The sequence below is a fragment of the Mizuhopecten yessoensis genome, unplaced genomic scaffold (genome assembly GCF_002113885.1).
Source record: "Mizuhopecten yessoensis strain PY_sf001 unplaced genomic scaffold, ASM211388v2 scaffold11103, whole genome shotgun sequence".
NCBI lineage: Eukaryota > Metazoa > Mollusca > Bivalvia > Pectinida > Pectinidae > Mizuhopecten > Mizuhopecten yessoensis.
The window spans coordinates 1,274,751-1,290,582 of NW_018408881.1; the positions used below are offsets into that span (position 1 = coordinate 1,274,751).

Here is a 15,832-nt window from a genome sequence, read left to right on the forward strand (position 1 = left end):
TTGGTCCGGTGTTGATACAGTATCACCTGTGTGGCACCATGCAGGAATGTATGCTGGAGAGGTCAAGCTCTGCGAGACAGAGACAGCGGTATGAGGACGAGGATGAGAGGGTACCGGTGTACGTACCCTACAACCTGGCTACGAGTACGGTCACACACACACAGGTAGGCTGCTTCTCCCACAAGTGTGAACCCCCAAATACCAGATTTATGATAAGGGGTTTGTCAATGATTATACCCCTAATTAAACATTATAATAAGAACTGGTGAGTCGTGAAGGAATTACCCTTATAATAAGTATTATTAATTACCCCACCCCACAAAAATATCTTTTCTGACCTAAACAAAGCTGTCCATCCAAAAATGTCGAAGTACTTTACAAGTAGTGATATATACACTGGTAGTTCTGTGTAGTTACTGTACCCTGTACTGACAGCCTTATATATAAACTCTCACATCTGCTGATCAGAATCTCACAGCCATGAAATAAACTCTCATGGGTATGACTAACGTACGTAAGCAATGAATCAATCTATATTTACTATAGATTAGACTTGCACAGTCCGACACTCATATATAGCTAATATGCCAGACTTAATCAATTTACTTCAGACACATTTAATAATCTCTATAACAGCTGGTTATATATTGTCTAAGTATATAGTGCATCACTATATGAAGAAACTGACACAATTTTTTAATGTTCAAGTTTTTGTGAGGGAGGGGAAGTTTTGTTGAGAGGAGAATAGAGTTCAACTTATGGTCACTGAGCTAAGCAGTCAGAAAGTAGGGGCCTAAGTGCAATTTATGGGGTATGGTATATCTATGATGACAGAAAGCTAAAAATATATTTTAAAAACAGTGTTTACTTTTGACTTCTGATGTCACAGATATTGAAGTTGTGTATACTTTCTGTCTGTGTTTATCCATTATATTAAGGCCCAGTCACGAAACAGGTCAGCAACATTTACCTGTAGGTACATCATTCTTCAGGTAATTTACCTGTAATTACTGTCTGAGACCAACAACAACAACAACTGGTCAAGGATTTAAGTTAAGCTAAGGGCGTTTTTATATCCACAGCAGAAAGTGTATATTGAAACATTAAATCATTTTCTCAGCGAAATGTACATGTATCGGTATATGGAACAATTTATGGGCCTATTTGGTGAGTGATTACCAGTCTTGTCTTCCATACAAGTGCATGGTCAGGGTTCAATCTCAATCTCTGAAGATGTTGTAGCATGGAATTTTCAGAAAGTGTTTCCTTCTGTCTGAAAGACTTCAATCACTAACATAAAAAGAGTATAAAATGGTTTACAGTGTCTGTGCTGCAATGTTCAAGTGAGGTGGCACTACAGAAAAGGGATATAGGTACATACATACATATGTGGAGGTATTAACTAGGTGGCACATGACCAGTTATTGTCCTAATTAGGCTGTTCCTTCAAAATCCTCATATTGTATTGGGTTCATTATTTAATTGTAGATTGTTTATTTCTATGTATTGTTAAGTGTTTTAGAGTTAATTGTTCTTGCTAGATTATAGGCACTTCGTCACATGTTGTAAAATAATAATCATAAGAATTTATTATTCTCTTACCGGTGAAACATGATAAGTGTTTTTGAATTCTGATTTCTTGAGCACCTTAAACACACTTAAACATGTAGTATAGATAAGTTGTTAATGAAGACAAATAGTGTATATATTCAAGGTGAATTTTTAGCGTTTCATCAAGAAGTGCTGGTTTTGGTTTANGGGAGATCTCTACCCCTCCTACAACCCCCCCTCTTTTTGCATGTTCATGTCCCCATGATACCCCTAATTCCCCACTCCCACGATCATTCTATTTTCCAGGGTCACAAGCAAGACAAGCAAGTCCTCACCTACACTCCCCTACCATTTTTCCGATTCTTGGTCACCTAACACCTCAAGTTCCCTCAACCCCTGTGCCCTGGGACTTTCTCCTATTCCGCTTATTATCCAACTTCCTCTCCAGTCCTTGCAAGGTTGTTAAAATCTTATGAGCATAGCAGAAGACTTTTCATGGCTCGTAAAGGATTAGCAACAGACTGTGATTTTTATACTCTTGGTTCATAAAGATTTGAAATTACAAGGATATTTACCCATACAGATAAAATAGTTGTATATCTTAGTCCTATTGATATGATAGAGTTTGTAAATAAAGTCATAATGTCAGGTAACATTCAACCCCTGAAGACACATTTACCCCTGAAGACACATTTGAACTCTTCCAATTCAAAGGTTGGAATAGTTAATTATGAAATTTCAGGGGTGAATGAGTTAACCTTAGGTGTATATTTACATAAAACCTTGGTTGTTATGGTGATATGGAAATCACACTGGAGGTTTCTTCTTTATCGTATATATATATATGATAATGAGAATGCCCTTGTGCCTGTATCTCCTCAAGGAGAATTTGATAAATACATTGTCATGTTCTTGTCAGTGTGATACAGACAGGCTTGCATAAAACTGATACTGCCTGGTTTGCTTTGGGTGGACCATATTTTGGCTCGATCCACATCTGTCAGCTCGCGCCATATCTGCATGTGCATGTATTAGATCTTATTTCAGTGTCGTTAATTATAAATTCTAACATTATTATTATTTATGAATTGAAATATATGTTAAAAAGGAATATATAATATAGCCATTTCCATAACCTATTCCATATCAACCCTCCGTCGATTTTAGCCCTCGGGCATCTGGCCCCTCGGGATAATATATACTTAGGATCTCAAGTTGATATGGGGTTTGGAGTTGATGATGGGGGGATATGTTGATGGATCTGCAAATGGTGTCATGAACCAATGTCAAAATGAATTTAATATTCAAAATGTGGATAAAATACATTCAAATAAGATATCAAATATGATATGTATCTATGGATCATTTTCTGTAATCTACCTTATAAATCAGAAAATTGAAATTTTCCAAGCATTGATAAACAACAAGCTGTCACCTATAAATTACTGCAGTGATATAACGGATAGTTACCTGGTAGCAGGGTAATATCAGGATATGATAGGAGAGAGATGCATACATTTACAAATTAACTACCTCTGAAAAACATCATAAAATTTCATAAATTTGCATTTACGTCATCGTCATAAACTTCTGGGGTTACTGAGTCAAAAGGCACTTTTAGGGAACAGAAGATTGGTCAGGAAAATAATAAAATTATAAGTCATCTATCTTTGTATTTCTCTTAATAAATTCTGTGATTGATATACAAAGAGCAGACAAAATAAAGGGAGACCATTACATGTAAACACAATAATTACACATAATCAGGGGAGACAATCTATGCCCTATATAGTTATATTTGCAGTATTTTTAACCTTTTTGCATTTTTTGCTGTGAAATTAAACTGCATTTTTCTTACACAACTCCAAGTTAATTAGCCATATAGTCCTAGTAACCTCAAGATCTGAATTTGTTATCGCAGAAATTGGTATTTTTTCTACATCAGTGCAAGAAAATGGCTTCAAAATCCAGGCTGGATACAGTTACAAGGCTGTAATTGATCGCAAAGATTCATTTAACCTACAAATGTGTGTGATGTTATTCCTTAAAAATGCATTAAAATGACATTGTGTCTAAATGTCAATCTGCACTGAATACATTATCATTGAAATGTACTTGGTTGTCAGGGCTGTTTCCTCTGTATGGCCGTGTGCATATCAGATTTAAAAGTTGTATGGTGACAAAATATTTAAATTTTTAGCATTGAATGACATCAATGACTTAACAAATGGACAGGTGCACAGGCTATGTAGGTTAAAACGAAGTACGCTGAATATCTGATTTGTTTTTATTGGAAAACAGTGATATGCATTTGTCATTGATAGGAAAATTGTTTGGGCAAAACAGACCAAAAAACCTAAACCTGTTATTGGCGAAATGCATAAGAATTTACCTAAAGCATTTGTCACCGACTTACGAACATGACAGCAACATGTAAGATATTTGTGTTATTGTCAACGAAAGGATTGAATACACAATTAAGGTCAAACGATACAGTGCTACCTTACTGGTAAAAGTTCTCAAGCTGTGGTGTATTACACAAATCATCGACCAGCCTGATTTGTCACTATAAGTCTACAGAATTTAACAGAATTTGAACTCATACAAGGTCTACCATTTTACAGTATTATATCTGTTACAAAGCTCAGAGCATTGAAAAGCATTCGATCGGGCGGGTTTTCTCCAGGTACTCCAGTTTCCTCCCACATTTAAGACCCCCCCCCCGTGCACTAACATCCTGGCCAACAGGAGTGATTAATATAAGTTGAAAAAGTTGTTTTATGATTGTTGTAAAATAAGTAAAGTTCAATTTAATTAACTGTCACAATTTCTAGAGTCTTATTAAAGGCAATGAACTTTCACAAATTCTAGAGGGTTAGACAATATTTAACTTTCACAAGATTACGGGGTAAGAGAATTCACATCACTTGAACTGTGTCACAAGAACTAAACCATTTGACATAAATGAAAGGTAGAGTGCCATTTATGATATTTTATCAGTCAGATTAGGCCTTGGGCATATTTAACAGTGTTTGAATGTAACATATAGGTGTGATTGGGATGGTTGATATTTGTATTTAATTCCTGATTTATAAATACAGGTCCTATGAAACACTTGTCAGATATAAATTTTAATTGTCCAATTGTGCCATGGTAAATTGTGGCACATCCGAACAATATATATCTAATATAATATTATGATGATAATTTTGGGATAATGCAGTAAAAACATGTCTATATATATGTCACTATAGTGCTAATATTTCTGTCTGGAGTAACTCAATATTCATTTACGTCATAGTGTTGATTGTTTAATTAAATATTTATTCAGTGATAATTTTGCCGATATACTGTGGATCTTAGCCCTATACTAGCTGAGTTAATTAAGTATAAAGTATTCAATTCATTTATGACCAACTTATGAAACTGTTTTAATTTTCATCTACACTATAAGTTATTGGACCAACGTTGTTTGGTTGGTCAAACTTTATAGTAACATGTGTCCGTGAAGTTTGGAGGTCAGTGATCACCATTCTAGTGCTTGACCGGCCATCACCTTAAGGACATATTGCAACTAAGTTTGTACTGGTCAGTGCACGTGTAAGTGACCAGTGACCCATACCAACCTCCGGGCCAAATTAGGCCGATTATCTGTGTGTCCATCAATATCACAGAATCTGTCAGAGTTCAGACCTTACAGCAGTAGTTGGCAGGAATCTTTAATATCAGTCAGGAATACATAGGTGAGGTACAAGTAATAGATTAATGATAGGATTTGTGCAGAGATGTTATGCATAGCTGTCGGCTACAGTCCCTATATGCAGTTGTACAAGACAGAAATGCCGATGGCGGATTTGTGCAGAAATGTAAACAAAATGGATGAATCATTGGATGATAAATCCTAAAGTGGTCTCAAAAGATAATACTGTAAGGTAAAGTTGTTAGAATTAAGAAAAAAAAACAAAAAAAAAACAACAACATATTTTCTTTACTTAAAAGCTAATCACAGCATGCTTCTTATTCAAACAGAAATTGAATGCATTGGATGTTTCACAAAGGGTTTTTGAATGAATTTCCAATATATTTTGGTATTTTTGTCTACAGTTTAATCTTTAATCCTATATGAGCTTTATGGTTTTCTTTTTCAAAAGAGTTCCAATTTTAGTAAGATCCCGTAAACAAGTTTCGATTAATGAGAATTACGATTCAAGAACACATTCAAAACACTTAGGTAGTTCTGTGTTCTAACATAATGTTTATTAGAAAGATGAAAGGGAAGCAAGGGGAAAAAAATCACAGGTATAATAATCTGTCAGGTAACATACAACCTTAAGTACAGCTGAGGTAAGCATAAGGTAGCATACAGCCTTAAAGTACAGCTGAGGTAAGCATAAGGTAGCATACAGCCTTAAAGTATAGCTGAGGTAGGCTTAAGGTAGCATACAGCCTTAAAGTACAGCTGAGGTAGGCTTAAGGTAGCATACAGCCTTAGAGTATAGCTGAATTGTATTCACAGTATCCCCTTGTGAATATTATTTGATTTGAATTACACTATATTCAATTACACTTCCTAAAATAGTTTTTGAAATTGACCCTATAGTTTTCTTACCGTTTATCTGTGCATTAATTTACATGGCTCAATGTCATTGAATAAGGGTTTCAGTAGGCTATTTCGCATTCACAAAATATGAGATTCCTAACTGGGTTAAACATACGTACAAGGTATACCCTTGTCGGCATGAAAGAATTAAAGATGAGTTTAAATAAAGCCCAGATTAGGACTTCAGTATCACGTTACTATGGTATTGTATGGGGATCAGCCTGACAGTCCTGCTGTTTCATAAAGGAGAGGCCTTAAACAGTTTTTTCCTGTTCAATTTAAGTTAAATTATCTGTATATTTACAATGACTGTTATCAGGTTGTGGGCCTTTTTAGGGTGATAGAACATTTTGAGATCAAGTTTCCAGGAATGTTGCAAGATATACCAACAAAAATCATGATTGACTAGGAGCAGTGTGGATAAGCAATGCAACCACCTTTATAATCTAAGGTGTGGGGTAAATGAGCAAGTCAGGAAAAAAGTGGGGAACAATTTGGAACTCTTTTTCATTGGAGGTGGTAAAACACAAAGAGGGCTGGGATTCTCAACCTTAAAGAAAGTGTTGTTTAATCTCATGCTCAGAGTATGATTTTTTCACAATATGTCACTAAAATATATTATTGTTTATATCAGGGTTTTTTTCAATGTAAAAATCCTGCAAGATTTGCTCTAATGCAATATTTACATCAACAGTGAAACAATATTCCTGATAATTTGGCAGTATGCCAAGAGATACAGAATGGGGTCTGTTGTGTATTTCTGTTGTATTTATACCATATTTGGGGTCAGAGAATTTTTGGACAGTTTCATGGAGTATCTGGATTGGGTTCATCAAAAGTTATTGGAATATTTGTTAAAGTAATGAAGTAAATATCTTTAGGTACATCAGATCAGCATGTTTAAGCTATGCTCTATCTATAGTGAAGAATTAATGCCCAGGAAGAATTAATCTTGGTGCTAATTTTGTTAGGTGTTATCAGAAGCTGTTAGATCACTGTAATTGATGGTGTTAATAAAAATGTACAGCCAAACACAAGATGATCTTAAACATGTAATGTATGGTTAGTCTATCAAAGTCTGTAAAGAAGGTGACAACATTTAACTGCCATGTTTCATTGACCTCCTTGCACTGTTGGCAGATCTGGACTAATGGCATACTATATATATCAGTGGATAGATTGTCCTAATGGGTTCAGAAATCACAACTTGTGTCAGTCTGGCCTGTAACTTTTGTTTTATCCTGTCCTAGCTGTTACAAGGTAGTCCCTGTGACCAACCAGTTGCATAGCTGTCAACCCGCCCTCATTAGGGGGGAGACTCCCTCATTTTGACCAAAAGTTATCAATTAATCTCCCATGAAACTTCCTCATTCAAGTCAAAACTCACACAAATTCAAAATCTACATCCTGTGGTCAAGTGATCTCCTAGCTACTGCAGGGTGTGTGTAATGATCATAACAGGTGTGTCTGAATCAAATGAAAGAAATTGAGAAAAGAAGTTTCAGTCGTGTTTCACACACTTTCTACCTCATTGTATATGTGGAATGACGGAGATCTCCCTCATTGTATATGTGGAATGAGGGAGATCTCCCTCACTGCAGGTTAAAGAGGTTGACACCTTTGCAGTTGCATCTATAAATACAATATTTTCAGATATTGTGGTTAAAATGGAGGAAATAACATTGTTTATTATAAATGTCTATGCAAGGAAGGAACATTTTCCTTTAAGTATCCCTGTTCCACTGCCAAAAATTGTAACTTAATGCATTTTAAACTTTTTACCTGCATAATAAAAGCTTTAGTAAATAGTTTCTTTAAAGAATTTAAAACCAATATCTTTTATGCATAAATAACAAAGATCGATGAAGTGAACAGTAAATATTTGACAATATGTTAATTAACAAATGTTTTTTCTGAGAGTGAAATTGCAATGAGGCAGGTGAGAGACTAGGATTTGAACCGTGGACTCCAGATCATGGTTGCCCTAACTTAACAGTTCTACCTGATCAGTCGAAGTCCCTTGGCCCATCCTGACAACTAGTACACCCTCAACAACATAATAACCCATCACCCCTAAAGTCACATTTGAACCTTACCATATCAAAGACTGGACAAGTCCAGTTTAAAATTGAGGGGTGAGCGAGTTAATAGGAGGTTACTTTATGTATGAAAACTACAATGGCATTCTTTAGTATTTTTGTCCCTCCAGTGGGACAGGGATCCTTAATCTGATATTGTCAGGTCGTATAGACAACCTGTACTTATACATTTAAGGGTGGTACGGTCTGTTGTGTTTGATGGTACAACTATCTATCTTTTGTGTTCAAATAAATCGGCTTAAACTGGAGATGATCTCCTGAAGAATGACATTTGAGATTTGCGTCGGTGAAGGTTTAAATATATTCAAATAAATTCTTTTGTACCAAGGTCTTAAAAAGTATTTATGAAAGGTTAATTTGACATTAGAACTCGGATATTATATGTTAAGATGTTTTCTTTCTACAATATCAAACAGTGTTGTTTTTTTTTTATTAGTATCCAGTTACTTTCAGACAAGTTCTATCATTTAAACCTCTCCTGGAGCTGCTACAAGGGGCACCGTAATTAGTTTGTTAATTGTTTCAAGTACAATTGTCATTTAAGAAGACCACAGGGGCTACTACAAGGGGCATCTGTTAAAGTTATTCCTTGTTTTAACTGTGCAATCTTTTAAAATCACCCTATGTGCAATTACAAACGGCAGCATAAATGTATTTATCATTTCAACTAGTGCTATCCTTTGAAACCAAATCAGGGGCTGCTACAAGGGCCACGATTAGTGTATTGATTATTTTAACTATAGCCAGCAATCTCTTTTTAAGACCACTGTAGGACTACTGCAAGGGGCACCATTAGTGTAATTTGATTGTTTTAACTTCTATATAAGCTAGCAATAGACCACTACAGGGCTAATACAGGTGACACCAGTAGTGTACCCATTTAACCCTTTCACCCCTACGCAACTTTAATAGACTCTACCATGCATTGATCCGGATGAGTCCATTTTGGTCTACAGTGTTGAAAGGGCTAACTAGACCACTCCATGAGCTACTGCAATGTGACCATTTGTAAATTCATTGTTTCAAACTCATACTGTCTTTTGGTACCAATCTAGGGGCTGCTGCTAGGGCATCATTGCAAATTGTTCATTACAAAATTGTTTAACAATTTTGATTAACAGGCCTAGGGGGACTGTTTTATGTGTATTAATTGGTTTAACTAGCTAAGTGCTGTCTTTTGAGACCACTTAAAAGTGCTGCTACATTAGGATATCATTGTTGTTTTTTATGGTGTTTAACTCATTCACCCCTGGAGTTTCATAATGAATTAACCCCCCCCCCCCCTTTGAATTGGAAGAGTTCAAATGTGTCTTCAGGGGTGAATGAGTTAACTACAATTTAGTACATATTTATCTTTAAGACCACTCCACAGTAATATTACAAGGGGCACCATTTGCTTGTTCAATTTTGAGACCTCTCCAAGGACTCCTACATGAAGAGATATTGCCTGCAACAGATGTCAGTACTGTTGAAACTGCGTGTGTCTGATATACCTTGTACTGGCCGGTGTATAAATTATTTGTATGAAAAATGGTGCATGAAAAATCTGATGAAAAATATTGATAATAGGAATATGTGTATGTTATACAGAGTTTTAGTTATTGATTTGTTATCATTGTTTATGTGGCATCAGGGAAAAAAGTCTGATAGGAGTGTTCATTGAGGAGCATTGTAACAGCGTGAAATGCCAGTATAATTAAAACTGTCTGCAACATGAAAGCTTACTGACAAAAGAAATGATGGCGTTAGTTTCAATTTCTGTTGATATTGATTGAAATGGATTTGAAATATATTCAACAACATATTACTTTCCACCCTTTTTCATCCCTTTCCTTCTTCATCTTGGTTATCCTGCTTCTCTTCAACATTTGTTATTCTTTCCATTCCTTTTGTCAAACTCCATTTACCATCTTTCTTTTGCTCCCTCTTCATTATCCTTTTTATCTCCCCTTGTTTTCCTTAGCTTAAATTGTCCCTTTCTGAAATTGTTCTCATATCATACATTGCCATCAGAGTTTCATATCCTCCTTTGTCAACCTTCCCCTCCTTTGTCAACCTTCCCCTCCTTTGTCAACATTCCCCTCCTTTGTCAACCTTCCCCTCCTTTGTCAACATTCCCCTCCTTTGTCTTTATCTCCCAGAAACCTTCCCACCTTCCCATCTGTTTTATTCCCCCCCCCCTCTTTGTCATCTTTCCCTTCGTCTTTGCTGTCCTGTCTTCTTTCCATCCTTCCTCATCTACTGCCCTTTTTAATCCCCTCCTCTTCTTCCTAAGCCTTATTTTACCCTATAGCTCTATTTGTAACCTCGTCACTCCATGCCTTGTACTATGACAATCTACATGCTGTTTTGCCTTCTGCAAGTTTACTGTCCCATCAGTTGCTATAGCCTCATGCAAACACGCTAGTCCATTCATGGTTCCCCACCGTCAGTATGTGTGTATTGATACCTGTAGGTACTTGTGTTTAACACTGATGTGAACTCATACCTGGTACATGTACAAGTCTGTGTCTATGTTAGTTTAATCAGGTGTAAAACATTGTCCACATATTTTGAATGCCATAGGCGGTATAATGCTACGATGACCATTTTAGTCACCTCTTCTTTTACCATAGAAATACACAGTGGATATATGTGCTGTCATCCATGTAACCTCTAGATTTATTATATTACTGAAGAGTGTTACACTCTCTTACATCCATTGTTGTTGTTCTGTTGTCAATTGAATGGACCTCAGGTATCTAGACTTTCTATGTATATAAATTATTAGGGTATCAGATTGACCGATTTTTTAAAAAAAAATTTTTTAAATATTTCCAAAAAAGGTCTGCTTTCAATTAATTTACAGTAACCATAATGACATTTTCTTACTATTGTTGAATTTAAAATCTTTAAAAAAACGAATTTTCAAAATACAATAATACCTAGTTATACTGCCACTATTTGCTCACCAAAAGTTGGGCACTGTAAAGGGGTTTGGCAATATGTTGAAGGAGATGCATAAAGGAATTGCCTGTTAGTAAGAATAAAAAAAAGAGAAATTAGACCTTGATGTATGTTATTTAGCAGTAAATAAGGTGTCAGATTTAAGGAAGGTCTTTATATCAAGATTTTATTACAGTATTGTTAATCTGAAGGCCTTATTTTCAAGGTGACATTTGAGTTTACACAGATAATACTGATGTAGATTGATCGATCAATTCAGAGGTATTTCTTCTGTAAAAACGAGTTCGCTCATTCCCCCTGAAATTTCATAATTAACTATTCCAACCTTTGAATTGGAAGAGTTCAAATGTGTCTTCAGTGGTGAATAGGTTAATCATTCAAATATCACATTTCATAGCTAGGTGACAACATGATTAATGTATTCATGACTTTGCTGACCATACAGGTCCTGGTGTGGACGAGTGGCGTGTGGCGACATGACATTTATACGTATTAAACTGTTCGGCATTCTAATATGTAGATCAGACATCAAGTTGTGTCTATTTGTCTAGAGATATATAAATATCTTTGTATTAGTGTTGGAGACTATAGCGTAACTACTAGAAATGATGATAGTATCTTGGTACTTGATCTAGCTTTATTAGGTTAGTCGTTTGCGATATCAACCATCAGCAATGTTAGACTGGTGTAATGGGTATAGTGTCCTACTAACATGCAATTAAGATCCAGAATAAGATTCATCAGTTTGGTATGAATAAAAAATGCAAAGTTTGTTTTAAACACAAACAGTAGTTGAAAACTTATTTTGTGAGCTTTTGAAAAGGTCTGTTTCCCTTGTCAAGCAAAGAATACAAAATGGTGTGTAGCGCACTCAGGACGGTTAAGGATCTCTGCTCCACAAAGAAAAAAATCATTGAAATGTACGTTTCTCCCAGCATGAATTTATAGCTTTGAGATATAATTTTTGTAAAGAAAAACCATACCTTGCAGAACAATTATGATAAAACAAAGAGGAAATAAACAAAAAAATACCAACAAAATTGTTGTGAATTACAGACTGGGGTTCGAACCTTAGACTTATATAATCATAGTGCTGGTCGTTGCTAGTACCCTGGCCCAGTTGTACTTCACTTCAAGCCAAGACAGAATTAAGGGGAGGTCACTGTATGTATAAAAAACTACAGTGGAGTTATCTAGTGTTTTGCCTGCAGTAGGGACAGGGATCCTTAAGAATGGTGTTTATATAGTACTTTGATGTCCTGTTTTAGGCTATGCTATATGGTGAAGTTAACTTGTGGAAAAAATATTTTGATAAGATCTGAAGATTGTTGGATACTTTTTCCAGCTTCGTGACTATTATTATATATATGGCGAACCTCAACAATATCAGTAATTGATTTTCTATATCGGTGAATGGTGAAATAATTGATCCAGAAATAAATTGTGTTGTAAAAATATCCCACCATCATCGTTGACTATATTATGTTACTATCATTTAAGTTAAGCTTGGAATATTTATCTTTAATGAACACTGATACCTATTGTACTGGAATTTTAGCTGTAAGTCTAAATGTTTAAATTCCTACAAAACAATACTGTACTTTTCAAAGCATGGTTACCCTAAAACAGAATTTTCGCTGAATTTTAAAATCAAGGTATTGTTTTAATGCAGTAAAAAACATTGAAAAAAAAAAGGAATCTATTGAATTGCATCGTGCTGACTTCTTTTTTTCAACTTCCATGTTGATGAAAGTAGAAATACAGACAAAATGAATACACTAGTATTTGCTGTTAAGCTGTGGCGGTATCTAGTCCTATTATAGACAAAGTCTATAGGTTTATGAATGGAAACCTTACCAATGTATGTTTGGTGTCAATGGGGGATCGGATTGAGTAGGATCAGCTCAGCTAATTCCTATATCTTGATGACTGGGTCGGTTGTTTACTTTGACAGTAGTTGGTATATTGGATACATACATGGTGGAATTGAGCTGTAATAGCCGATAAAATTATGTTACCAGTATTTTCAAAATGTTCGTGTTTGATGACCGGAACCTGCATACCCTTTTTAAATATTGATTGTTTATTTTTCAAAGGGATTTTTGTTGTAGAGTTATGTTATAAAGACAGTCCAGGCTGTCACAAAACACACATGTATGCACAATCATGCAAACATATGCTGAACAAGACCATTTTAGCTACCAGGGGGAGTGGGTGGGGGGTNTTCCACCAAATATTAAGGTTGTAATATTTGTCGAGGGATAAAGCTGTGCTCTAGCTGTTCCAAACTCTGTGCCCCAATTGCCTCTCCCCCTCCCCCTTCCCCCCACCATCCAGCTCTCCCCCCACCCCCTCACTCTTCTCCTATACTCTGTCATTCATATAAATTTATTTTTTATTTATTTTTTCACTAACTTGTATGTTTATTAAGGATTATTTCACCAGCATATTATCTCAGATACATGCAAATTTCGCTTATTTTTCTTTTTAACTCATTCACCCCTATATTTTTAAATTGAATTTGCTCTGTCTTTGATTTGGTAAGGTTCAAATGTGACTTAAGGGGTGATCGAATGGGTTAACTTAAATTAATTTTTGCATATTTTAATTAAGACAAAGAACCATTACTCAAAGTAATGCCAACATTTTGTTGGTTTCGGTTTAAAGATTTAGCTCGTACATTTTTTTTTTTTTACCAACTTCAACATAATATTTACAAATAATCTTGAGTTGAACAACTTGTATGTAACGGCTGTTTGTATGGAGCTGATCCGATCATCCTGCGAACAATACAACAATACATATATATATATATAATAAATATCTGGCCTGTCATAATACCGGAATAGGATTACAATATCATACAAATATGTTATACACTGAAAAATGGGACCTATTGATTTAATTCTTCGTATGAATATATTGTGTATTTTTTAACCTAGAAACAAGGCCTCTTCCGATTGGCTATTTCTGGCTATCGGCTACACGTATATATAAACACTGCATTGGTTTTTAAAATCTAAATAGGTGTTTATTGAAAATATTATATCATGCATTAAATAGAGTCAAGCTTCGTACAACAAAAGGTAGTATTATTTATGTGTTTATACACCACCATACACCCTGGACGATTATGAAAACTAATTATTTACTATCGGGGCTTAAGGAAACCAGGTTGGTATGTAACAAGAGTTTCATAATAAACCTCGCAGGAATTTCGGACAAAGCTTTACCGGAGAGAAAGGTGATTCCGGATTTGAGGACAACAGCTGGAGGAAATGAATTTTCATCAGCAAAGTCATCAAGATGTTTTCATTGAAACTGTTTTGTCAAGAGAAATTTTGGAGGCGAGTAGTTTAAAACAGTACACGATCATGACTTGAGGAATTTTAGTGCGAGGAAATAGTGTTGCTTGAACTATATGGCGGATGTATTTGAAATCCACCAGCATGTACTTAAAGCAGTTTTGAACATGTAACTGAAAAAAAAGATTTCTGGATATAATTATATGAATCATCATTTTCATTAACCATTAATGTGTATTTAAGTTATTTTCAAATTCACCTCCGGGGAAATACCCTACCAGTGTCCAGGTATATGGGACATGCGGGGTATTGATTTCCGTACCTTTACGATGTATTAAAGGCGATTATATATTGACTGAACGTTTATTAGCTGGAAGAGTTGCCATATGTGTGTTTGTAAAGTTTAATGAGTGTACATGAAGTTGTAACATAACAGAACAGGACACGGGAGAACAAACACTGGAGAACAAACACGGACAGCACTCGGGTACAAATCTTACCTGTCTGTATCTTACCTGGAGCTCGTTAAGGTAGATATATATCCCTATCTACCTGTCGGATGTTCTAATTGCTTAGACGTCATTGGATGTTTGCAGAATTCCATCCTGATAAAGTTTCCAGGTAAACATGAAGAGATGGATTCCTATCTTTATCCAAAGACGTGACTAAATGACGATCGCAAATATCTGTCCCAGTTAATCTTATCTGCAGTGAACCAACCGTATGTGCATGATTGTACGTAATAACATTAACTGTATTGGAAAACCAGCTTTATTATAGTATGTGTTTCAAACAACTGCTTTGGAATATCAAGTCTGAAGAGAAATCTTAAAACTATATCTGTGTGCTACATTATAATTACTGGTTGAACCTGATATGCTGATCAATTCCACTTTGTTTTTATTTGGAGAACATTCAACGTATCGTGTATGAACTGTGTTATGGTTCAAGGTGGTGGATTATTAGGGTCAGATGTGTGGAACTGAAACGTATTCCGGGATATAAAGTAGCTTAAAGCACAACAATGGAAATTTGTGAAATCGCAAGTCATGGCTACACATGTGTGTGACTGTTTTCTTCAGTGAAGGTTTGACCAACTTTACCTGTGTTTAGTGGGGGTGCCAGGAAAGTACCCACACGAGGACACTGCGGGGTCAACGTAATTTTGGATCCTCCTCGTTATAGGTCAACAATGTCGTTGTGAGGTCATCCGTACAGGAATTCATCATCATCAGCTGTGCTCTAGTTTATAATTACATAGAGATCTGGAATTCTAAGACCTGCGGTGGTCAAAACTTCTGACATGGGAACAGAGGCTGAATATTCCAGGA

At 35.6% G+C, this 15,832-nt stretch overlaps 1 protein-coding gene across 1 annotated transcript in view; it reads left to right on the forward strand.

The window, feature by feature from the left end:
• The window catches only part of LOC110465882 (peripheral-type benzodiazepine receptor-associated protein 1-like), a 212,055-nt gene that overhangs the window by 43,012 nt on the left and 153,211 nt on the right, over nt 1-15,832 (forward strand). The window lies entirely within an intron of this gene.